Source organism: Miniopterus schreibersii, assembly GCF_964146895.1.
Source record: "Miniopterus schreibersii genome assembly, chromosome: X".
NCBI lineage: Eukaryota > Metazoa > Chordata > Mammalia > Chiroptera > Miniopteridae > Miniopterus > Miniopterus schreibersii.
In genome coordinates, this window is record NC_138104.1 from 67,068,006 (window position 1) to 67,095,830 (window position 27,825).

The window sequence follows — 27,825 nt, forward strand, 5'->3', positions numbered from 1 at the left end:
AAGATGCTAAACAACTTAGTGAGATTTACAAGCAACTTAATAAAAACTATAAGGATCTTAGTGAGAATTTCATAAGCTTGAAAAAGATGTAGAAATCATAAATAAGGATAAATTGGAAATTAAGAATGACATAGCTGAAAAAATCAACAGTAGACTGAAATAAGCTGAGGACTGAATCAGCAAATAAGAAGAAAAGGTAGATAAAAACACCCAATCAGAGCAGCAATTAGAAAAAAAAATTAAAAGCTAGAGGAAAGTTTAAGGGAGCTATGGAATGACATGAAATATAACAACAACTGCATCATAGGGGTGCTAGAAGGAGATGAATCTAAGGAAAGATTAGAGAATGTATTTGAAGAAATAATGAGAGGAAAATTCCCTAACTTAGGGAAAGAAAAAGGCACTCAAGTTCAGGAAAAACAGAGAGTCCCAATCAAGATGAACCCAAAAATACACACACCTAGACACATCATAATTAGAATGGCATACATTAAAGATAAAGAATCTTGGTTAAAACAGGCAGAAACAAACCTCATTGGATAGGTTTTCAGTGAGTCAGAGGCCCAGTGAGCCTGAAACAAGTTATAGTGGAGCAAAGAAACAGGAGAGAAAAAACACCGCAGAAGAACAGCCACCTGAAGTTCTGATGGAAGGGGACTCCCTTTCTAAACAATAGCATCCCTCCACCCTTCCTCTCCATACTCATTCTTCTATAGCTGTCAGCATTAAAGGATCTCCACATTTCCTATAAAATCACACCTAAGGAGAGGAAGATGGTGGCCCTATGAGAAGCGGCAGCACCCCCCGCTCCAGCCATGGACTTGATTTCCTCCTAAAATCCTACGTAACCAGCTTGAAAAAAAACCAGAGAAACATACCTGAGTGGACGGAGTGTGAGTGGGGAGCACTGAGGAACCATCACGGAGTCCGATAAGAGAGGGGGCCCTTGGAAGGGGGAGTGCCCCTTAGCCTGTGCTGGGCTCCAAGCCTGAAGGCTTGGAGGCTGCAAAGCCCCGTGGATGGCATCCAAAAGCGGGGATCCCACACCCGGAACAGAGAGGGGAAGGAGCACCCCACGCACAGAGCAGAGGGACCCAGGGGAGCAGTGAGTCCAGGAGGAGACGACACCTTCCTAGGAAACAAAGCCTCTAGGGACAGCTGTGAGAAGGTGTCTGGTGGTCGGGGTGCCAACCATAGGGAAGGTTGTCCCAAGGCCTGTGGCACCCAAGTAGTGAGGGACCAGAGGACTGCGCTGAGCACCCGCACACGGGGACCCTCTGCCTCCCTGTGGGGCACTGTGTTGAGCACCAGAAAGCACTGAATCTGTGTGGCGTGGGGGAGGGGAGGAGCTCTCCCACCCTGAGCTCCCAGTGCCAGGAGGCTGGGTTCTGCAACCAGCCCTGAGGGTGTCCTCCTGCCCTGAGCTCCGGGTGCCCAGAGGCTGGGATCTGTGACAGGCCCTGAGGGGCCCTGTGGTGGTGGGTGAATCCGCTCCAGCTTTGCTCAGACCAGCGGTGTGGAGAGCTGCATGGAGCTGACTTTGGATCACCTGCCACTGGGTGCCTTGGAGCAAGGGAGGCGGGACCTTGCAAGGCTGACTCTCTGCCTGTGTTTTGCTTTGTGCTTTTGCGAGTTTGATTGCAGAACTGGTTCCCACCTTCCCAGCATGCACTGCACAAACAGACCAGCGAAGGCAGCCATTGGGGTCTACACAATAAATGGTCTGAGGGGCGGGACTGGTGCGACCAGCCAACCAGAGCTGAGCAGGGCGGGCAGAGCCGGCTAGCCACTCTTGCAGCTGGGAGCAGCACCCCCAATAGGAAAGGGGCGGGTCCCACTCACTGAAGCCCAAGACACACACACAGGGCACAGTCCTGAGGGGGAAGGGAGAGCAGCTCATAGGAAGACTCTGCAAGAATAAGACTCTTGGGGACTGTTGTTTGGGAACTGGAGGAAATGCTGAAAACCCCTGATGGGGGCTGGGCAGGCAAAGGGCCCACCAGAATGTGTTCTTAATCAAACCCACTGGGCCCTGGCTGCTGAAATGGCCCATACAGAAAATGCAACAGACTGAAATCAATCTGAAGCTGCAGCAGGGCAGAGCCTGGGGAACTAGAATCAGAGGACAGGGTAGGGACTGAGGAGCTGGCTGTGGAGCAGAGACTAAATCTCGCAGAGTGAGCGCCTGACAATGACACATTTAAGGGGAGTGATACCCTGGACTACACTAGCCACCCTGTACCCTAAAGACTCTACAGAAGACTCTGGAGCAAGACCAGGCAACTACAAGGTTTCAAAATAGCTGACAAGAGGAGGTGGTCCACGGAGAGCCTCAGATCAACCATCTACCTAAGGACACCAGAGCCAAACCTAGACGGCTCCTCACATTGAGTGATATACAAGTACCTCCCAGGAGAACTGAAATCACAAAAAACAGTGACCCTCAGACAACATAAGTTGCCCAGAAGAAACGCACCTGATTGGCTACCTTTTTCTCTGCTATTTTTTTGTTTGCTTTGGTTTTGTTGGTTTTTTTTTTTGTTTTGGGGGTATTTTTGTTTGTTTTTTTGTTTGTGGGTCTGTTTATTTTTTCTCTTTTTTCCTTAGGAAGAAGAGAAGGGGGAGAAAATTTGTTTTTTCTTGTTTTTAAATTTTATAAATATCTTTTTTTTTTCTTTTTTAATTTTTTTTTTAAACTTTTTTTAACTAAATTTTTTTTTCTCTTTTTTATAAAAGAATTTTGTCTTGCTTAGCTTGTTTTTCGTTTTGGTTTGGTTATTTGCTTTGTTTTGTTTTATCCTTGTTTCTACGATCAAGACTTTCTTGATATCCCTGCTTAACGACTGGGACTTTATCATTATAACCAAGTTTACTGCTTTCCTCTATAGTTTCCCCCAAATCTCTTACCAGACTCCTTGCCTCCGTGGGCTTTATCTCTCTCCTCTCAATCCATCGGGCTTTTTACTTCTTTTTCTTTTTTCTTTTTCTACTTTTATTTCATTCTTTCATTTTGCCCCCTTCTGTTTTCCTGTCCGATTGTTAGTTTCTCTTATTCTCTTTACTGTATTTTTGTTTCCTCATTTTCAACTATTATCCTATTCCTATTCTCTCCCTTAATTTTGTGCTGGCCCTTCTTTCAGAATCTTTTCTCTGCTTCTGTTATCTCCCAGTAGCTTCTCTATTTTTTACATTTTACTTTATTATTATTTTCTAAATTTTCACCAGTATTAACAACAACATACACCTCTGGGCTCCACTGGACCCACAAGACAAAATCCCACCCCACAAGACTGGGACACAGCAAATATATCTAATATAGAGATATAAGCACTAAGACCTACCAAAATGGGGAGACAAAGAAACAACTCCCAAGTTAAAGAAAAGGAAACATCGCCAGACAAAGACGTTGATGAGATGGAGTTGAGAAAGTTATCAGAAACAGAGTTCAGAGTATTGATGATGAAGATGTTCAAGGAACTTAAGAAGACTATAGATGATAAGATCGAGAACCTTAGTGAAAACATGAAAAAAGAGATACATACCATAAATACAACTCAGACAGAGGTAAAGAATGCTGTATCTGATATCAAGAATGTTCTGGAAGGAATTAAAAGCAGGCTCAATGAAGCAGAGGATAGAATAAGTGACTTAGAAGACAAAGTAGAGAAAATCACACAATCAGAGTAGCAAAAAGAAAAAACACTTAAAAAGCATGAGGACAGTCTAAGGGAACTTTAGGAAAACATGAAATGAAACAACATTCACATTATAGGAGTGCCAGAGGGGGAGGAAAGAGAGCAAGGGATAGAGAACTTGGTGGAAGAAATAATGAAAGAAAACTTCACTAGGCTGACGAAGGAGAAAGCCACATAAGTTCAGGAAGCACAGAGGGTTCCAAACAAGAGGGACCCAAAGAGTCCCACTCTGAGACACATCATAATTAAAATGGCAAATGTCAAGGACAATGAGAAAATATTAAGGGCTGCAAGAGAGAGACAAGCAGTGACCTACAAGGGAACCCCCATAAGGCTGACAGCAGATTTCTCAACAGAGACTCTTCAGGCCAGAAGGGAGTGGCATGAAGTTCTGCAAGTAAGGAAGAGCAAGAACATGCAACCAAGGTTGCTTTATCCAGCAAGGCTATCATTTAAAATTGAAGGCGAAAGAAAAAGCTTCCCAGACAAAAAAAGGCTAAAGGAGTTGAGTACCACTAAACCAGCATTGCAAGAAATGCTAAAAGGACTGCTTTAAGAAAAAGAAGGAATAGTGAGAGAAAGGTACATCAGCATAAAGGGGAAAAATGGCATTAAATAAGTTGATATCAATAGTAACTTTAAATGTAAATGGAATACATGGGCGAATCAAAAGACAAAGGGTAGCTGAATGGATAAGAAAACAGGACCCAAATATATGCTGTCTACAAGAGACCCACATGAGAGCAAAAGACTCACACAGGCTAAAACTGAAGGGATGGAGTAAAATATTCCATGCAAATGGAAAGGAAAAGAAAGCTGGAGTGGCAATTCTTATTTCTGACAAAACAGACTTCAAAATAAAGACCATAACAGGAGACAAAGATGGTCACTACATATTACTAAAGGGATCAATCCAACAGGAGGAAATAACCCTTATGAACATTTATGCACCAAATACAGGAGAACCTAAATATATAAAAAATCTCTTGGGGGACTTCAAAGGGGAGATTGACAGCAACACAATCATAGTGGGGGATTCTAACACCCCACTGTCAGCATTGGACAGATCATCAAGACAAAAAATCAACAGGGAAACAGTCCTTAAATGAATCACTAGACGTAATGGATTTAATTGAAATTTATAGAACATTTCACCCCAAAGCAACAGAATACACATTCTTCTCAAGTGCACATGGAACATTCTCAAAAATAGACCACATGTTAGGGCACAAGGCAAGTCTCTACAAATATAAGAAGACTGAAATCATATCAAGCATCTTCTTGGATCACAATGCCATGAAACTAGAAATCAACAACTATAAAAAAATTCAGAAATATTCAAACACATGGAGGCTAAATAGCATGTTATTAAATAATGAATGGGTTACCAAGGAAATCAAGGAAGAAATCAAACACTTCATGGAGAGTAATGAAAATGAACAGACAACAAACCAAACCTATGGGACATGGCGAAACCAGTCTTGAGAGGAAAATTCATATCGTTACAGGCCTATCTCAAGAAACAAGAAAAAGATCTAATGAACCATCTAATACAACAACTAAAACAACTAGAACGAGAACAGCAAGAAAAGCCCCGAAGAAGTAGAAGGAAGGAAATAATAAAAATCAGAGCAGAGATTAATGACATAGAGACTAAAGAAACAATAGAAAAAATCAATAAAACCAAGAGCTGGTTCTTTGAAAACGTAAATAAGATTGATGCACCTTTAGCTAGACTCACTAAGAAACAAAAGAGAGGACCCAAATAAATAAAATCAGAAATGAAAGAGGCAATATAACAACTGATCTAACAGAAATACAAAGGATTGTAAGACAATATTATGAGCAACTGTATGCCAACAAATTGGACAACATAGGGGAAATGGACAAATTCCTAGAGCATACAACCTTCCAAAGCTTAATCAAGAAGAGGCAGAAATCCTGAATAGGCCGATAACAACTAATGAAATTGAAGCAGTAATCAAAAAACTCCCAGCAAACAAAAGTCCTGGACCAGATGGATTTACAGGAGAGTTTTACCAAACATTCAAAGAAGAATTAACACCTATTCTATTCAAACTGTTCCAGAAAATTCAAGAGGAGGGAAAACTCCCAAATTCTTTTTATGAGGCCAGCATCTCCCTAATCCCAAAACCAGATAAAGATACAACAAAGAAAGAAAATTACAGGCCAATATCCCTGATGAATATAGATGCTAAAATCCTCACTAAAATACTAGCAAACCGGATCCAGCAATACATTAAAAAGATCATACATCATGACCAAGTGGGATTTATTCTGGGGATGCAAGGCTGGTACAACATCCCCAAGTCAATAAATGTGATACATCACATAAACAAAATGAATGACAAAAATCATATGATCATATCAATAGATGCAGAAAAAGCATTTGACAAAATCCAGCACCCATTTCTGATAAAAACTCTCAGCAAAGTGGGAATAGGGGGATCATACCTCAACATAATAAAAGCCATATATGACAGACCTAAAACCAACATCATACTCAATGGGCAAAAACTAAAACCATTTCCATTAAAAACCAGAACAAGACAGGGATGTTCACTTACACCACTCTTATTCAACATAATACTGGAAGTCCTTGCCATAGCCATCAGACAGGAGGAAAACATAAAAGGTATCCAAATTGGAAAGGAGGAAGTAAAACTGTCATTATTTGCAGATGACATGATACTGTACATAGAAAACCCTAAGGACTCCATCAAAGTACTACTAGATTTGATAAACGAATTTAGCAAAGTAGCTGAATACAAAATCAACATCCAGAAATCAATGGCATTCTTATACACCAAAAATGAACTTTCAGAGAGAGACAATAAAAAAGCAATACCATTTACCATTGCAACTAAAAAAATAAGATACCTAGGAATAAACTTAACCAAGGATGTAAAAGACCTGTACTCAGAAAACTATGTGACACTGAAAAAAGAAATAGAGGAAGATTTAAACAAGTGAAAGAAGATACCATGCTCATGGATTGGAAGAATTAATATCACTAAAATGTCTATACTACCCAAAGCAACTTATAAATTTAATGCAATTCCTATGAAAATACCAACAGCATATTTCACAGACCTAGAACAAACATTTTGAAAATTTATATGGAACCAAAAAAACCCCGAATAGCTGCAGCCATCTTGAGAAAAAAGAACAGAGTGGGAGGGATCACATTACCAGACTTCAAACTATATTACAATGCCACAGTAATCAAAACAGCCTGGTATTGGTACAACAACAGGCTTATAGATCAATGGAACAGGACAGAGACCCCAGAAATAGACCCACGCAACTATGGTCAGTTAATATTTGACAAAGGAGGCAAGAGTATCCAATGGAGTAAGGACAGTCTCTTCAATAAGTGGTGCTGGGAAAATTGGACAGATACATGCAAAAGAATGAAACTAGACCACCAACTTTCGCCATACACAAAAATAAACTCAAAATGGAAAAAGACTGAAATGTAAGTCATGAAACCATAAAAATCCTGGAAGAAATCATAGGCAGTAAAGTCACAGACATCCCACGTAGTGGACTTTTCACTGATACATCTCCTAGGGCAAGAGAAACAAAGGAAAAAATAAACATATGGGACTACATCAAACTAAAAAGCTTCTGCACAGCAAAAGAAAACAGCCTCAAAATACAAAGGAACCCCAAGGTCTGGCAAAACATATTTGCCAAGGATGAATCTGATAAGGGGCTAATTTCCAAAGTGTACAAAGAACTCATAGCACTCAGCAAGAGAAAGAAAAACAACCCAATTAAGAAATGAGCAAAGGACTTAAATAGACACTTCTCCAAAGAGGACATACGGATGGCCAAGAGACACATGAGAAAATGCTCAAAGTCGCTAATCATCAGAGAGATGCAAATTAAAACCACAATGAGGTATCACTTCACACCTGTCAGAATGGCTGCCATCAACAAATCAACAAACAACATGTGCTGGCGAGGGTGTGGAGAAAGGGGAACCCTAGTACACTGCTGGTGGGAATGCAGACTGGTGCAACCACTATGGAAAACAGTATGGAGGTTCCTCAAAAAATTAAAAATGGAGCTGCCGTTTGACCCAGTGATTCCACTCCTAGGAATGTATCCTAAGAATCCTGAAACATTCATCAGAAAGGATATGTGTACCCTGATGTTCATAGCAGCACAGTTTACAATAGCTAAGATGTGGAAACAGCCCAAGTGTCCATCAGTAGATGTGTGGATTAAAAAGCTGTGGGACATTTACACCATGGAATACTATGCAGCTGTAAAGAAGAAGAATCTCATACCCTTTGGGACAGTATGGATGGACCTGGAGAATATTATGCTAAGTGAAATAAGCCAGGCAGCGAAAGACAAATATCACATGATCTCGCTTATACGTGGAATCTAACGAACTTAATAAACTGATGAACAGAATAGATTAAATGACATGGAAGCATAGATGAGACTGATGAATGTCAGAGGGATGGAGGAGGGTGGGTGGGTGGAGGGGGAGAGAGTAACCAAAGAATTTATGTACATATATACACAACCCAAGTACATAGACAATGGTAGGGAGAGGGACTGGGGAGGGGGAAGGAACGGCGTGGAATGGGTCATTGGGGAGAAAAAAGGACATCTGTAATATTTTAAACAATAATAAAAAATTTTTAAAAAAAGATAAAGAATCTTAAATGCAGCAAGAGAGAGACAGAAAGTTACTTACAAGGGAGTTCACATTAGACTGTCAGCTGATTTCTCAATAGAAACACTTAAAGTCAGAAGGAAGTGACATGAAGTATTCAATGTAATGAAAAGCAAGGGCCTGAATCCAAGACTACTCTATTCAGCAAGGCTATCATTCAAAATTGAAGGTGAAATAAAGAGCTTCACAGAAAAAAAAAAAAAAAAAAAGGCTAAAAGAGTTCATTACTACCAAACCAACACTACAAGAAATGCTAAGGAGGCTGGCGTAAGAAGAAAAAACATAGAGAAAGAGAGACACAGAGACATAAAGAAAGAATGGCAATAAATTAGAACATATCAATAATAACCTTAAATGTAAATAGACTAATTGCTCCAATCAAATGACAAGGTAGCTGAATGCATAAGAAAACATGGCCCATAGAGATGCTGTCTACAAGAGACCAAGCTCAAAACAAAGGACTCACACAAGATGAAAGTGAAACGGATGGAAAAAAATTCCATGCAAATGGAAAGGGAAAAAAAAAAAAGCTGGAGTAGAAATACTCATATTTCACAAAGTAGACTTCAAAATGAAAGCCACAACAAGAGACAATTAAGGTCACCTCATAATACTAAAGGGATCGGTCCAAAAGGAGGATATAACCCTGGTAAACATATATGCACCCAATATAGGAACACCTAAATTTATTTTAAAAACTTCTGGAGGACTTTAAGGAAGAGATTGGCAGCAATACAATCATAGTAGGAGACTGTAACACCCCATTGACATCACTGGATAGATCTAGACAAAAAAATCAGTAAGGACACAGTGATCCTAAATAACACACTAGATCATATGGAATTAATGGATAGTTACAAAACATTTCACTCTAAAGCTACAGAATATTCATTCTTCTCAAGTGCACATGGGACATTCTCAAAGATAGACCACATGTTAGGACACAAAAGAAGTCTTTACAAGTTCAAAAAGATTGAAATCATATCAAGTATCTTCTTGGACTACAATGGGATGAAATTAGAAATCAACCACAATAAAACCACTAAGAAGCATTCAAACACATGGAGGCTAAATAATATGTTATTAAACAATGAGTGGGATACCAAAGAGATCAAGGAAGAAATCAAAACTTTTAGGAAACAAAAGAAAACAAATGCACAACAACGCAAAATCTCTGGGACACAATGAAAGCAGTCCTGAGAGGGAAGTTCATGGCAATACAGGCCTAACCCAAGAACAAGAAAAACTTATAATAAACTATCTAACACTACAACTTAGAGAATTAGAAAGAAAAAGCAAGAAAAGCCCAGAGAAGAAGGAAGGAAATAGTAAAGAACAGAGCTGAAATAAATGACATAGAGACCAAAAAAAAACAAAAAACAAAAGATCAATGAAACCCAAAGCTGGTTCTTTGAAAAGATAAATAAGATTGATGAGCCTTTAGTTAGACTCATCAAGAAACAAACAAAGAGGACCCAAATTAAAAAAAAAAAAAAAAAAAATCAGAAATGAAAGAGGTGAAGTAACAACTGACCCAACAAAAAATACAAAGGATCCATAAGAAAATACTATGAGTAATTATATGCCAAAAAACTGGACAAGTTGGGTGAAATAAAAAAATACCTATAAAAATACAATTTTCCAAAACTCCATCAGGAAGAGTCAGAAAACCTGAAGAAGTGGATAACTACTGATGAAGTTGAAGCAATAATAAAAAAACTCCCAGCCCACAAAAGCTCTGGGCTGGAAAGATTCACAGGAGAATTTTACCAAACATTCAAACAAGAAGTAACACCTATCCTCCTTAAATTATTCCAAAAACTCGAAGAGAAAGAACACGTCCAATTCTTTTTACGAGGCCAGCATTTGCCTAATTCCAAAACCATATAAAGACGCTACAAAGAAAAAGAAATTCAGGCCAATATCCTTGATGAATATACATGTAAAAATCCTCAACAAAATATTAGCAAATCAGATACAGCAATATATTAAAAAGATTATACATCATGATCAAGTGGGATTTATTCCAGAGATGCAAGGCTGGTACAATATCGTAAATCAATAAATGTGATACATCACATAAGCAAACTGAAAGACAAAAATCACATGATCATATCAATAGACACAGAAAAAGCATTCAACAAAATACACACCCGTTTTTGATAAAACTGCTCAGCAAAATGAGAATAGAGGATCATACCACAACAGAATAAAGACCATATATGACAAACCTACAGTCAACATCATACTCAATGGGCAAAAACTAAAAGCACTTCACCTGAGGACAGGAAAAAGACAGGGATGTTCACTTTCACCACTCTTATTCAACACAGTACTGGAAGTCCTAACCACAGGGATCAGACAAGAATAAAAGGCATCCAAAGTGGAAAGGAAAAAGTTAAATTGTCTTTATTTGCAGATGACACGATATTGTACATAGAAAACCCTAAAGACTCCACCAAAAAATTACTAGATTTAACAAATGAATTCGGCAATGTAGAATAATACAAAATAAATGTCAAGAAATCAATGGCATTTTTATATGCCAATAGTGAACTCACAGAAAAGGAAACTAAAAAAACAACTGCATTTATCATTGCAACAAAAAATTAAGATACTTAAGTATAAACTTAACCAACGAGGTAAATACCTGTACTCAGAAAACTACAGGACATTGAAAAAAGAGATAGAGGAAGATATAAACAAGTGGAAGAATATACCAAGTTTATGGATTAGTAGAATTAAAATCATTAAAATGTCCACACTACCCAAAGCAATCAATAAATTCAATGCAATCCTTCTTAAAATACCAATGACATATTTCACAGATCTAGAACAAAGACTTCAAAAATTTAGATGGAACCAAAAAAGACTCCAAATAGAGACAACAATCTTGAGAAAGAAGAACAAAATTGGAGGGATCACAATACCAGATATCAAGTTATACTACAAAGCCACTATAATAAAAACAGCCTGGTATTGGGACAAGAACAGACATATCGATCAGTGGAATAGAACAGAGAACCCAGTAATCGACCCGTGCCATTATGGTCAATTAATATTTGACAAAGGAGGCAAGAGCATGCAATGGAGTAAAGACATTCTCTTCAATAAAAGGTAATGAAAAAATTGGAAAGGTACATGCAAAACTTTGAAACTAGACCCCCAACTTACACCATACACCAGAATAAACTCAAAAGGGATAAAAGAGTTAAATGTAAGTTGGGAAACCATAAAAATCCTTGAAAAAATTGTAGGGAGCAAAATCTCAGACATCTCATGTAGAAATATGTTTGCCAATACATCTCCTAGGGCAAATGAAACAAACTAAAAAAATAAGCAAATGAGACTGCACCAAAATAAAAAACTTCTGCACAGCGAAAGAAACTATCAAGAAAATGAAAAAGGATCCCACTGTATGGGAGAACATATTTGCCAAAGGTAGACTTAATAAGGTGATAATTTCAAAAATATACAAGAAACTCATACAACTTAACAAAAAGAAGTCAGCCCAATTTTAAAATGGGCAAAGAATCTAAATAAACACTTTTTTAAAGTGAACATACAGATAGCCAAGAGACATATGAAAAAAATGCTCACTGTCACTAATCATCAGAGAGATGCAAATAAAAACCACAATGAGATATCACCTCACACCAGTCAAAATGGCTACCATCAAGAAATGATCAAATCACAAGTGCTGGCGAAGATGTGGAGAAAAGGGAACACTAGTACACTGCTGGTGGGAATACAGACTCATGCATCCACTATGGAAAACAGTATGGACTTTCCTCAAAAAAATTTCATATGGAATCGCCATTTGACCCAGTAATTCCACTCCTAGGAATATATCCTAAGAAACCTAAAACACCAACCAGAAAGAATTTATTCACCCCTATGTTGATAGCAGCTCAATTTACAATAGCTAAGATATAGAAACAGTCCAAGTGCCTATCAGTAGGTGAGCAGATAAAAAAGCTGTGGGACATTTACACCATGGAATACTATGCAGCTGTAAAAAAGGACATCTTATTCTTTGTGACAGCATGGATGGACCTGGAGAGTATTATGCTAAGGGAAATAAGCCAGGAAGAGAAAGACAAGTATCACATGATCTCACTCATATGTGGAATCTAATGAACAAAATAAACTGATGAACAAAATAGATCCAAACACATAGAAGCATGGAGCAGACTGACAAATCTCAGAGGGAAGGTGGGGCTGAGGGAGGGGGGGTATATTAATCAAAGAATTTATATGCATATATGCATAACTCATTGACTTAGACAATAGTGTGGAAAAGGCGTGTGGTGGGGAGGATGTTGGGTGGAGGGGATCAATGGGGAAAAAAGGGGGATATCTGTAATAATTTCAGCAATAAAGATAAAAAATAAGGCAGATGAAATAATCATGCTGAATAACTACCCAGAATTTATGTTTGAGCTTATTTTACACTCAAACTATGTCATTATAAGATTTAACACCTATGACACATAGAGGTAGCAGACACATTACAGAGCAGACAGAACATATTGAGGGAACAACCATTGTGAAGGAGCTAATGACCACAATCCAAGAGCTAATATCTAAGTTATAGAAGTCATCATTCACTACATAGAAAATTGATGATCCAGAGAGGGAAGATGGTGGCACTGTGAAAAGCACCAGAGCGCCACCGCTCCCAGCCACAGAATTGATTCACTCCTAAAATCCTACGTAGCCAGCTTGGAAAAACCAGAGAAACATACCTGAGTGGATGGAGTGTGAGTGGGGAGCATTGAAGGAACATCACAGAGTCTGGTAAGAGAGGGGGTCATAGGAAGTGGGAGTCCCCCCTGAAACCTGTGCTGGCTCCAAGCCCGGAGGCTTGGAGGCTGTTGAGCTCATTCCCCTCGGGAGTGTGGACCAGCATCCAAAAGCGAGGATCTCACACTCGGAGCAACAAGAGGGGAAGGAGCGCCCTGCGCACAGGGAAGAGGGATCCAGGAAAGTGGTGAGTCCTCTATGAGGGGACAGTTTCTTCCTAGGAAACAAGGCCTCTAATGGCAGACAGTGCCTTCCTAGCAAAACAAAGCTTCTAGTGGAGGCTGTGACCAGCGTCTAGTGCTCGGGTGCTGACCATAGAAAAGGCTGTCCCAAAGTGTGTGGCACCTGGCTGGTAGGGGACCAGAAGACTGTGCTAAACAGCCCCACATAGGGACCCTCTGCCTCCCTGTAAGGCATTGTGTTGAGCCCCAGAAAGCACTAAATCTGCATGGTGTGTGGGAGGGAAGGAGCCCTCCCTCCCTGAGCTCCTGGTGACAAGAGGCTGGGATCTCTGGCCAGCCTGGAGTGGCGCCATAGTGGCCTGTGAGGCCGCCCCAGCTTTGCTGAGACCAGTGGTGCAGGGAGCTGCATGGAACTGACTTTGGGTCCCCTCCCGCTGAGTGCCTTTACATGTGGGCAGCGGAACCTTGCAGGGCAAACTTCCTGCCTGTGTGTTGCTTTGTGCATTTGTGAGTTTGATCTCCGAACTGGCTCCCACCTCCTGGTGTGAACTGCAAGGACAAACCAGCTGAGGCTGGGTTTAAGGTCTGCAGGATAGAAGGCCTGAGGGGTGGGCCTGGTGCGACCAGCCAACCAGAGCTGAGCAGGGAGGGGCAGGGCCTGCCTGCCTCTCCTGTAGCCAAGGGCAATGCCCCCAACAGGAAAGTGGCTGGTCCAGCTCACTGAAGCCCAAGACACACCCGCAGGGCACAGTCCTGAGGAGTAGGGGAGAGCAGCTCACAGGAGAACATCACAAGAATAAGACTCTCAGGGACTGTTGTTTGGGAACTGGAGGAAAAGCTGAAAACCCCTGCTGGGGGCTGGGCAAGCAAAGGGCTCACCTGAATGTTATTTTAATTGAAACAACTGAGCCCAGGCTGCTGAAAAGGCCCATATAGAAAAGGCAACAGGCTGAAATCTATCTGAAACTGCAGCAGGCCAAAACCTGGGGAACTAGAATCAGAGGCAGGGTAGGGACTGAGGAGCTGGCTGTGGAACAGAGACTAACTCCTGCAGAGTGAGTGCCTGACAGTGAAACCTCTAAGTAAGAGGGGTGATACCCTGGGCTACACTAGCCACCCTGCACCCTAAAGACTCTACAGAAGACTCTGGAGTAAGACCAGGCAACTACAAGGTTGCAAAATAGTTGACAGGAGGAGGTGGTTCATGCAGAGCCTCAATCAACCATCTATCTAAAGACACCAGAGCCAAACCTAGATGGATCCTCACATTGGGTGATACACAAGTACCTCCCAGGAGAACTGAAATCAACATACAGAACTATGAGCCTCAGACAACATAAGCCACCCAGAAGAAATTCAACTGATTGACAGTCTTTTTTTCTTGTTTATCTGTTTTCTTTTGTTTTGGTTATTTTGTTTTTGTTTGTTTGTTTTTTGTTAGTGTGTTTGTTTGTTTTTTCTCTTTTTTCCTTAGGAAGAAAGAGAAAGGGGAGAAAATTTCTTTGTTTTTTATACTTTTTTAAATTTTATTATTTTTTTTATTTCTCTTTTTTATATAAGAATTTTGTCTTGCTTAGCTTGTTTTTAGTTTTGTTTTGTTTATTTGCTTTGTTTTGTTTTATCCTTCCTTCTACTATCAAGACTTTCTTGATATTCCCTGCTTATTGACTGAGACTTTATCATTATAACCAAGTTTATTGCTTTCCAATATGGTTTCCACCAAATCTCTTACCAGACTCGCTCCCCACCTGGGCTATAACTCTCTCCTCTTGATCCATTGGCATAACTTTTTTTCATTTTTTTTTCTTTTTCTTTTTTTCTTTCATTCTTTTGTTATCCTCCCTTCAGCCTTCTTGTCTTTTTGTTCAATTGTTAGTTTCTCTTATTCTCTTTATTGTATTTTTGTTTTCTCATTTTCAACTATTATCCTATTCCTATTCTCTCCTTTAATTTTTTGCTGGCCCTTCCTTCAGAAACTTTTCTCTGCTTCTGTTATCTCACAGTAGCTTCTGTATTTTTTACATTTTTGTCTATTATTATTTTCTAAATTCTCACCACTATTAACAACAATATACATCACTCTCTCTAAGCGCTACTTTTCTTTCTCTTTCTTTTTTTTAAGATTTTGTGTGTGTGTGTGTGTGTTCTCCCTTCACTCTCCCAGTTCTATTTTCATGTGGAATGTTTTCATTGTGACTGTCAAAATATTTTGTAAGATACCTCTTTTTTCCTGAAAGTTTAGTTGTGTATTGTCCTGCCTTGCCAGCACCTTTACAACAGCTTAAACGATGAGGTTCGGGCTGAGACACAGCCAACCTAAGAGAAGTGTCCTCCCAAGGATGGATCAATGACAATCTAGACCCAACCACAACAGGAGAACATAAAGAAACAACAAAAGGGACACCCACAAGAGGGACACGACTAGAGCAAAGAGCTCAGAAGTACAAGGAAAACACACCTCTGGTCTCCTGGACCCACAAGACAAAATCCCATCCCACAAGACTAGGAGACAACAAATATATGTAATATATAGATAAAAACACTAAGACCTACCAAAATGGGGAGACAAAGAAACAACCCCCAAATTAAAGAAAAAGAAACGTTGCCAGAAGAAGTCTTTGATGAGATGGAGATAAGCAAGTTATCAGAAACACAGTTCAGAGTATTGATGATGAAGATGTTCAAGGAAATTAAAGAGAAAAACAAGGCAATAGACAATAAGATAGAGGACTGTAGGAAAAGGCCAGCAAACAAACTCTGAAGGAGTTGGGTAGCAAGCTTCCCCAGAATCGCAGAAATCCCCTTGAAAATGAGGGAAACATTTCTGCCAGGAACTGAAAACAGATCCTTATCATTCTGGGAAGCTTGCCCCGAGGAGAGTTATGGCCTTAAGAACAAATGTGAAGCATTAGCACAAAACAAAGCCATTTGTTCATGCACATTTTATAGTTTCTACTGATTACTATCTTTCACACCTGCCTTTCTGTAACTCACAATAAAAATCACTGGATGGTAAGGAGGGTTGTTGCAGTGCCTCCAGAACCTCAACCCTCTGCATCTCCACCTAAATTCTACATTCTCCATGTCTCGAGTTTTCTTCGTGTCCTGCGAGCACAACAATTGGTGCAGTGAGGAGGGTCCATAGCGAAGGTCTCGGTAAGTAAGTCACGGGGAACCGGAGAGGGAAACGAGCGCTAGAGGAAAAGCGAGACTCCCGGGAAAGAGGAGGCAGAGTCATGGGGAACCCCCCATCCACCGGAACGCAGTGTACGAGATTGTCACAGAGCTTGCTGGTGAGCTCGGGGGTAAAAGTGAAAGAGAAACAGTTTAAAGAGTTATTCATGGTGGTAAAAAAACATTGTTATTGGTTTCAACCAAAAGGTGAAGCACAATTAAATCTGAAAGTATGGAAACAAGTTATGCGGGCTCTTAGAAGAGCACAGCAGTTAGGGGACCCTATTCCTATGGGGGTATGGTCATTATGCAATTTAATCTCCACAGCAATTGCCCTGTTTCAGTCGGACTCTGAACACAGTACAGATTATGAAAGGTCTGTTTTCAATGGGGAACACAAGGGCTATGAGTCAGCGGGAGACTTACAAGATCGGCCTCTTCCTCCCCTACTGATAAAAGATGAGACAAAGCAGGAGGGGGGCGCTGAAATCGTGGGGGAAAAGTTTACATCTGACCCAGAGTCTGATGCTTGGGATGAGGAATTTGATCATGATCGAGATATCTACCATGTCCTTACTGCTCAGATCCAGCAGCTTGCTGAACGGGTTGATGCACTGCAAATTCCCATGGGAAAAAAGCAACCTGATCAGAGCAGGAATTACTATAGTCTTCCTGAGCTGGGAATCAAAGCCTGAGTTTCTACAGGTTCTCTTCTGAAGCCAAGTGTCCCTTCACTCCCATTCTCTCAAATGCCTGTGGGGCCTGTACAATTCGCTTTTCCAGTTAAACCAAATAATCTGACAGTTCAAAAGTTATTAAATGATCAAGGAGCTCACGCTGCTGGGGATAGTGATGACTTTTCACAATTCATGGGCTTTCCTATTGTCAGACAAGGGTTTGGTCCCCAGCCCAGCTTTCCTCAAGGAGGGACAAATGTTAATTTTATGCCTGTCGAATATAAGGTTTTGAAAGCCTTTAAAGAGGCCATCTCTAGTTATGGAATGCATTCCAGCTATGTTACTGGCTTGCTTAATAATTTTGCTATAGAACATAAGCTTATTCCAATGGATTGGGAGACATTAGCAAGGACTGTTTTAGAACCAGGAGAATATCTACAATTCAAAACATGGTGGAAAGAGGAGGCAGAGCATATTGCTCGAGTCAATGAACAGCAAAATCCCCCCAGACCAACTATGGAAGAATTAACGGGTATGGGACAACATAGCTCTTTGCAACAGCAAGCTCAGCTAGACGATCCTGCTTTAGTGCAGATTTGAGGAGTCTGTCTGCGTGCATGGAATAGAGTCAAGCCTCCCAGTTTTAATCCTTTATAATTTACAAAACTGGTTCAGAATATTAACAAGCCTTATACTGATTTCTTATCATGACTTAGAAAGGCTGTTAATCAGGCTGTAGCAGACCCCAATGTGCAGGACATTTTGCTGAGAACATTATCTTATGAAAATGCTAACTGAATGTCAAAAGCCTCTTCTCCCTCTTAAGGCACAAGGGGCCCCTCTAGATGAATTTATAAAAGCTTGTCATGATATTGGTTTGCCATCTCATCATGCCCACCTATTAGCTAGTGCTTTGAAAGATGGCTTGCAAAGCGGCACTCAAAGATGTTACAATTGTGGGAAACTGGGACGTTTTCATAAAGATTGCAAGAAAAATAAAGATGGAAGGAATGGAAATGGGAATAGAGCTAGTAATCTGCCTACATCCAGAAATCTGCCCACCGGGTTGTGCAGGAGATGTGGAAAATGCTTTCACTGGATGAATGAATGCCGATCTAAAAGAGATAAACAAGGGAATGTCCTGTCAGAAAACTACAGATCGGGCCCCAAGGCCCGGGGCCCTGGGGAAAACAATATGGGCTTTCAACAATGCCAATCTCAGGGAGAAATCAATTACCCCTCCATGCCCACACCAATGTTTCAGAACTAATGCCTGCTACCCAGGGGAGTGCTGCACTGGACCTTCCTAGTGCACACAGTGTTACACTAGTCCCTGGTGCAGGGGTTCAGAAGTTGCAAACTAATGTGTTTGGGCCTATTCCTAAAAATACTGTAGGACTATTGTTAGGTAGAAGTAGTTTGACAACACAGAAAATTTTAGTGCACACTGGAATTATTGATTCAGACTATTTAGGTGAAATCTTGGTCATGATTAGTGTATCTAAAACTACCAATATTAATGCAGGGCAAAGGATTGCACAGTTGCTTATATTACCATATATTAAAGGGAAAGCTGCACCACTCCAAAGACAAGGAGGGTTTGGAAGCACAGGCAAACATATTCTGGCATACTGTAATTAATGATATACATCCCAAAATGAAATTAAGGGTAAATAATAGGGAATTTGAAGGATTGTTGGACACAGGAGCAGATGTGTCTATTATAGCTTATCAGAATTGGCCAAAAGAATGGCCTTTGCAAACGGTTAGGGCTCAATTTACTGGAATCGGCACACTAACCAATGTATATCAAAGTACTAAAGAATTACAGTGTGTCGGGCCAGAGGGACAGATAAGACATTGTCAATTTTATGTGGCTGAGATTCCTTTAAATTCATGGGGAAGAGGTTTGTTGACTCAATGGGGAGTCACTTTAGAGATTCCTACTATATCTAAATCTGAAAGACAGTTCATGCTCAATTGTCATAGTTCTGCAGCTGGAACAGCATTTCCAAATTTAGAGTAGGGGCCCCTGTAGAGCACTTCACTTTACAACTCACCTGGAAAACAGAAAAACCCGTCTGGGCGAAACAGTGGCCCCTTCATCAAGAGAAATTAGAAACGCTGCATGACTTAGTACAAGAACAATTACAAGCTGAACATATTGAAACTTCCTCTAGTCCTTGGAATTCTCCTGTGTTTGTGATAAAAAAGAAATCTGGAAAATGGAGAAAGCTGACTGATCTTAGAAAAGTTAATGAGTGTATTCAACCCATGGGTCCTTTATAGCCAGGAATGCCTTCACCAGCTTTAATTCCACAAAAATGGGGTATCATTATTGTAGATCTAAAAGATTGTTTCTTTACAATTCCCTTGAATCCCAAAGATAGAGAAAAACTTGCCTTTACCATCCCTACACTTAATAACGGAATGCCTAATGAGAGATATCAATGGAGGGTTTTGCCACAAGGCATGTTAAATAGCCCTACTATGTGTCAACAATTTGTGCACCATCCCCTACAAAAAATCAGAAAAGCTTATCCTGATAGTTTAATCTATCATTATATGGATGATATTTTGTTTGCTCATCCAGAAATGCCTGTTTTACAACAGACCTTTAATATAGCTCAGCAGGAATTGACAGAATATGGGTTATTTATAGCTCCTGAAAAAGTTCAAACTACAACACCCTTTAAATATTTGGGTCAATTAATTGAGTCTACTACTATCACACCTCAAAAGGTGACCATTAGAAGAGATAGTCAAAAAACGCTCAATGATTACCAAAAATTATTAGGAGATATCAATTGGATATGACCATCCTTAGGGATCCCTACATATGCATTGACTCATCTCTTTCAAACTTTAGAAGGCCCACCAGAACTAGATAGTCCACGGGAATTAACCCATGAAGCAGAAACGGAATTAAACTGGATCAAACAGCTTGTTCAAAGGGCTCAGATACATCATATAGAGTCAATGAAAAATTTCCAGTTGCTAATATTTCACACCCCACATTCTCCTACAGGATTGCTAGTACAAGCTATGAATATTATTGAATGGGTATTTCTGCCACATCGTAGTCAGAAGAAAATGGAAGAGTATATTTCAAAAATATGTTATATAATTATCCGGGGTCACAATCATTTAACAAATTTAACTGGGAGAGATCCTGACGTAATTATTGTGCCATTCAATAATGCACAAATTCTAACATTGTGGCAATTAAATGAAGATTGGCAAATTGCCTTGTCTGATTTTCTTGGAAAAATTTGTAATCAATATCCCAAAGATAAATTATTTCAATTTCTAAAGAAAACACAATGGATATTATCTTCTATAGTTCAAAAGGAACCCTTTAAGGGACCTACATTTTATACTGATGCTAATAAGGCTGGAATGATTGGGTATTCTGGGGAAAATATTTCCCGAGTAGTAAAAACCTCTCTAACCTCTGTCCAGCAGGTGGAACTATCAGCCATTATCCTATTACTTCAAGAGCAAGAACAAATACTTAATATAGTTACTGACTCCCAGTATGCTGAACTCACAGTTAAACATATAGAAACAGTCACTATTATTGAGGATTCCTCATCAATTAATTTGTTGTTTTTGCAATTACAGCAGTTAATTCATGCACGTAAATGCCCACTCTATATCACCCATATAAGGGAACACACACAACTTCCTGGACCCATGGCAGCAGGTAATCATGAAATAGATCAAAAATTGATTGGATCAGTTTTAAAAGCCACAAAGGCTCATGCCTTACATCACCAGAATGCAAGGGCCTTAAAAGATGATTACCATATTTCCCGGAAGCAGGCTCATCATATTCTGTGTCATTGCTCTATCTGTACACAAATCCAAGGGCCGCGAATGCCAGAAAAGGTAAATCCTTGAGGCATCACTAGTAATGATTTGTGGCAAATGGATGTAACACATTTGTCTGAGTTTGGAAAGTTGCAATATATACATCATACTATAGATACTTATTCTGGATTAACTTGGGCGACCCCCTTGCCTAATGAAAGAGCTGATTCTGTTATAACACATCTTGAGGCTTTTGCAGCGATGGGTCTGCCTAAAGCCATTAAGACAGACAATGGACCTGCATACCTGGCAAGCAAAATGCAACACTTCTTTTCTAAATATTATATACAACGTGTTACAGGCATTCCTTATAATCCATAGGGGCAAGCAATTATTGAATGAGCTAATAGAACCCTCAAGGAGATGCTGCAAAAACAAAAAGGGGGAATAAGGACTCAGTCACCTAGACAGAGAATTGCAAGAGCTCTTTTTACTATTAATTTTTTGAATAAAGACACTCAGGGTGCTATTGCAGCTGAAAAACATTGGACTCGCAAGAGTTCTCCAGAAGTACATCAACCTGTATTTATGAGAGATGTTTTAACAAATACCTGGATCCCCACTGAAGTTTTGCTGTGGGGCCGTGGTTATGCTTACGTTTCCACAGGTCAACAGAAGTATTGGACGCCGGAAATCAAGATTAGACATGAGCAAGTGAAGGAGGAGTGAATTTAACAACTTAACTTGAAGCATGCAGAAGTTAGATCTTCATGCACATACCATCACTGTCCCTTTGCCTCAAACACAAAGGGCTACGGTTTCTACTTGGGGCCAACTAAAAAAGATGAATCAGAAAGCTGAACAAGTGTTGCAAGAGGCTGGACAGCCAGTAAATGCAACTACCTTTTTCCTTGCCATGCTTGCTGTTATTTCCACACAGGTAATGCCTATCCAAGCAGAAAACCACACTTATTGGGCATACGTCCCTAATCCACCCATAAACAGGGGAGTAGGGTGATGGGATTCTATTATTCCTATTTATACTATGAAACATCGTGTATGCCAGGACCTTTTGATACTCGAGGTCCAATAGCTCCTCATGAAGAGGGGATGATTATTCCCTTTTATGAAGTAAGAGTAGAGGGTCTACCCATATGCATAGTAGTTTCTGAGCATTGCTTAAAAGTACAGACTGCTGCCTGGGTGTCTATAGTCCGAAATTCTACTTGGAAAGATGAAAAATCAAGGAAATTATTTTTACTCCAGGGAAAAAACCTTTAGTGGCAACATCAGCAGCAGCAGCCTGCCCTCTCCTGAATGGCCACCATGCAGTACTACTACGGCAACATCTTTGAGTGATTGAGTACATTGGGAACAATGTAGAGGTGAAGTAGCTCGGGTTCTTATTAATACTTCCTATGGGAGTATCATTGATTGGAGCCCTCATGGTTCTGCCTGAGCGAAGGGTCAAGGTTCAGACTTATGGTGGTGTTCTGATGGTCAGGGTAATGTATCTACACGTGGTAATGGCACCATCCAGTGGCATGAGGGAAGCATGTCTGCAAGTGCTCTACATCTAATCGGTGGTGGGCCCTTTCAGTCCCACCTATGGAAACTGATGAATGCATTAAACCCTATGTATGCTTGGAATGGGAATATATGGCAAAACATTATGACTAATCAAACTTAGTTACAATTTACAAGGAACTTGACACATTGGACAAAGCTTGTGTCCGATTGCCATATCTTATAATGATTGGGCAGGTATTATGGGCAGGAATTCTACTAATTATACTCTAACTTGTCATAATTGTTCTTTTTATATTTGTATGAATTTCTCCACCCCTTTTAATAGTTCTTTACAGGACATTTATCTGCTGAAAGCGCGTTCTGGGATATGGATACCAGTCCAACTGTCCTGTCCTTGGCAAGATTCTCTAACCATGATGTTGTTTCAACAATTGGTAGAATACATGAAAAGAGGCAAAAGAATGATTGACATGATCATTACCCTTATCATGGGGCTTATAGCTGTCACTGTCACGGCAGCTACAGCTGGAGTAGCCTTGCACCAAAGCGTGCAAACTGTACATTATATACAACAATGGCATACTAACTCTGAGCAGTCACGGATGTCTCAGAGGCGGACTGATTCTGAAATTAATGCTAGACTAGGAGATTTAGAACAAGCTGTAGTTATGTTAGGAGATCAAATAGTTAGTTTACAACGTCAGATGCACCTTAAATGTGATTGGAACACGTCTACCTTTTGTGTCACTCCTATTCCTTGGAATCAAACACACTTTCCTTGGTCTATATTACAAAAACATTTGATATACCACGCACATAACATGACTGAAGAAATTGGGGAATTACAAAAACATATTTCTACTACTTTTCAAAATCAACTACAACTAGTTTCTGGGACTGATTTAATAATAGGGATGCAGGAAGGCTTACAAAAATTAAATCCTCTTAATACTCTTAAAGCAATGGGAGGAGGTATAGCTGGAATTTTCATTTGCTGTTGTGTTGATTTTTGTCTCCTATACATAGTCTGGAGAGGAGCTTGCTGATCGCAAAACTTAACCACCAAAGGACAGCAGAAAACAGCTGCCTTCTCTATCCTGCTTCATCAAATTCAGCAAAAACAAAAAGGGGGAAATGTAGGAAAAGGTCAGCAAACAACAAACAAACTCTGAAGGCGCTGGGTAGCAAGCTTCCTCAGAATCGCAGAAATCCCCTTGAAAATGAGGGAAACATTTCTGCCAGGAACTGAAAACAGATCCTTATCGTTCTGGGAAGCTTGCCCCGAGGAGAGTTATGGCCTTAAGAACAAATGTGAAGCATTAGCACAAAACAAAGCCATTTGCTCATGTGCATTTTATAGTTTCTAATGATCATTATCTTTCACACCTGCCTTTCTGTAGCTCACAATAAAAATGACTGGATGGTGAGGAGGGTTATTGCAGCGCTTCCAGAGCCTCAACCCTCTGCATCTCCACCTAAATTCTACATTCTCCTTGTCTCGAGTTTCTTCGCATCCCGCAAGCACAACAAAGGACTTTAGGGGAAAAAATGAAAAAAGAGATAAATAACATAAACAAAAATCAGACAGAAATAAAAAATGCTGTATCTGATATGAAGAATACACTGGAAGGAATTAAAAGCAGGACCCTTGAAGCAGAGGGTAGAATAAGTGACTTAGAAGACAAGGTAGAAAAAATCACTTATTCAGAGCAGAAAAAAGAAAAAAACACTTAAAAAGCATGAGGACAGTCTAACGGAGCTTTGGGACAACATAAAGCAAAACAACATTCGCATTACAGGAGTGCCAGAGGGGGAGGAAACAGAGCAAGGGATAGAGAACTTGGTGGAGGAAATAATGACAGAAAATGTCCCAATGCTGGTGATGGAGAAAGCCACATAAGTTCAGGAAGCACAGAGGGTTCCAAACAAGAGGAACCCGAAGAAACCCACTTGAAGAAACGTCATAATTAAAATGGCAAATGGCAATTACAAAAAGAAAATATTAAGGGCTGCAAGACAGAGACAAGGAGTGACATACAAGGAACACCCATAAGGCTGACAGCTGATTTCTCAACAGAAACTCCTCAGGGCAGAAGGGAGTGGCATGAAGTTCTCCAAGTAATGAAAACCAAGAACATGCAACCAAGATTGCTTTATCCAGCAGGGCTATCATTTAAAATTGAAGGTGAAATAAAGAGCTTCCCAGACAAAAAAAGGCTGAAGGAGTTCAGCACCACCAAACTAGCATTGCAAGAAATGCTAAAAGGACTGCTTTAAGAAAAAGAAAGAATAGTGAGAGAAAGGTACATCAGCATAAAGGGGAAAAATGGCATTAAATAAGTTGATGTCAATAGTAACCTTAGCCCGGCAAGGCATGGCTCAGCGGTTGAGCATCGACCAAGGACCCAGGCGATCAGGGTTCGATTCCCAGTAAGGGGACATACCAGGGTTGCAGGCTTGATCCCCGGTCGGGGGCATGCAGGAGGTAGCCGATCAATGACTCTCTCATCATTGATGTTTCTATTTCTCTCTCTCCCTCTCCTTTCCTCTCTCTGAAATCAATAAAGATATATATATAAAAAAATAGTAACCTTAAATGTAAATGGAATAAATAGCCCAATCAAAAAACATAGGGTAGCTCAATGGATAAGAAAACAGGACCCAAATATATACTGTCTACAAGACACCCACCTGAGAGCAAAAGACTCACACAGGCTAAAAGTGAAGGGATGGAGTAAAATATTCCATGCAAATGAAAAGAAAAAGAAAACTGGAGTAGAAATTCTTATTTCTGACAAAATAGACTTCAAAATAAAGATTGTAACAAGAGAGAAAGATGGTCACTACATAATATTAAAGGGATAAATCCAACAGGAGGAAATAACCCTTATAAACATTTATGCACCCAATATAGGAGAACCTATATATATAAAAAAATTCTTGGGGGACTTTAAGGAGGAGGTTGACAGCAACACAATCATAGTGGGAGACTTTACCACCTTGTTCTCAGCATTGGACAGATGATCGAGACAAAAAATCAACAGGGAAACACAGACCTTAAATGACTCACTAGACGTAATGGATTTAATTGACATCTACAGAACATTTCACCCCAAAGCAGCAGAATACATATTCTTCTCAAGTGTACATGGAACATTCTCAAAAAGAGACCACATGTAAGGACACAGGGCAAGTCTCAAATAATATAAGAGGATTGAAATCATATCAAGCATCTTCTTGGATCACAATGCCAAGAAAATAGAAATCAACAACTATAAAAAATTTCAAAAATATTCAAACACATGGAGGCTAAATACCATGTTAATAAACAATGAATGGGTTACCAATGAGATCAAGAAAGAAATCAAACACCTCATGGAAAGTAATGAAAATGAACAGACAAGAAGCCCAAATCTATGGGACATGACAAAAGCAGCCTCGAGAGGAAAATTCATAACATAACAGCCCTATCTCAAGAAACATAAAAAGATCTAATGAACCATCTAACACAACAACTAAAAGAACTAGAACGAGAATAGCAAGGAAAGCCCAGAGAAAGTAAAAGGAAGAAAATAATAAAAATCAGAGCAGAAATTAATGACATAGAGACAAAAAAACAATACAAAAAATCAATAAAACCAAACGTTGGTTCTTTCAAAAGGTAAATAAGATTGATGCACCTTTAGCCAGACTCACAAGAAACAAAGAGAGAGGACCCAAATAAATAAAATCAGAAATGGAAGAGGCAGTATAAGAACTGATCCAACAGAAATACAAAGGATTGTAAGCAAATACTATGAGCAACTCTATTTCAAAAAATTGGACAACATGGGGGAAATGAACAAATTCCTAGAAGCATACAACCTTCCAAAGCTGAATCAAGAAGAGGTAGAAAACCTGAATAGGCCAATAACAACTAATGAAATTGAAGCAGTAATCAAAAAACTCCCAGCAAACAAAAGTCCTGGACCAGATGGATTTACAGGCGAGTTTTACCAATCATTCAATAAAGAATTAACACATATTCTATTCAAACTATTCCAGAAAATTCAAGAGGAGGGAAAACTCCCAAACTCTTTTTATGAGGCAAGCATCATCCTAATCCCAAAACCATATGAGGATACTTCAAAGAAAGAAAATTATAGGCCAATATCCCTGAAGAACATAGATGTTAAAATCCTCACTAAAATACTAGGAAACAGGATGCAGCAATACATTAAAAGGATAATACATCATGACCAAGTGGGAATTATTCCAGGGATGCAAGGCTGGTACACCATCTGAAAATCAATTAATGTGATACATCACATAAACAAAATGAAGGACAAAAATCATATGATCATATCAATAGATGCAGAAAAAGCATTTGACAAAATCCAGCACCCATTTATGATAAAAACTCTCAGCAAAGTGGGAACAGAGGGATCATAGCTCAACATAATAAAGGCCATATATGACAGACCTACAGCCAACATCAGACTCAATGGGCAAAAACTAAAACCATTTCCATTAAAAACAGGAACAAGACAGGGATGTCCACTTTCACCACTCTTATTCAACATAGTACTGGAAGTTCTCGCCATAGCAATCAGAGAGGAAGAAAACAAATTGGAAAGGAGGAAGTAAAACTGTTATTATATGCAAGTGACATGATATTGTACATAGAAAACCCTAAAGACTCCATCAAAGTACTACTAGATTTGATAAATGCATTTGGCAAGGTAGCTGGACACAAAATAAACATCCAGAAATCAATGGCATTCTTATACACCAACAATGAACTTTCAGAGAGAGAAACTAAAAAAAAACACCATTTACCATTGCAACTAAAAAAATAAGATACCTAGGAATAAACTTAACCAAGGATGTAAAAGAACTGTCCTCAGAAAACTACGTGACACTGCAAAAAGAAATAGAGGAAGATTTAAACAAGTGGAAGAATATACCATGCTCATGGATTGGAAGAATTAATATCATTAAAATGTCCATACTACCCAAAGCAATTTATAAATTCAATGCAATTCCTATTAAAATACCAATAGCGTATTTCACAGGCTTAGAACAAACATTTTGAAAATTTATGTGCAACCAAAAAGTACCCCGAATAGCTGCAGCCATCTTGAGAGAAAAGAACAGAGTGGGAGGGGGGATCACATTACCAGATTTCAAATTGTATTACAAAGCCATTGTAATCACAATGGCATGGTATTGGTACAACAACAAGCATATAG

At 39.6% G+C, this 27,825-nt stretch overlaps 1 protein-coding gene across 10 annotated transcripts in view; it reads right to left on the reverse strand.

The window, feature by feature from the left end:
• The window catches only part of GABRA3 (gamma-aminobutyric acid type A receptor subunit alpha3), a 422,854-nt gene that overhangs the window by 278,763 nt on the left and 116,266 nt on the right, over nt 1-27,825 (reverse strand). Inside the window, exon 2 of one of the 10 annotated variants that reach the window (XM_081125275.1) lies at nt 18,314-18,366. The exons of the other annotated variants lie outside the window; for them this stretch is intronic. The gene's annotated coding sequence lies outside the window, so the exon portion shown is untranslated. The remainder of the gene's footprint in view (nt 1-18,313; nt 18,367-27,825) is intronic. 10 annotated transcript variants of the gene reach the window in all.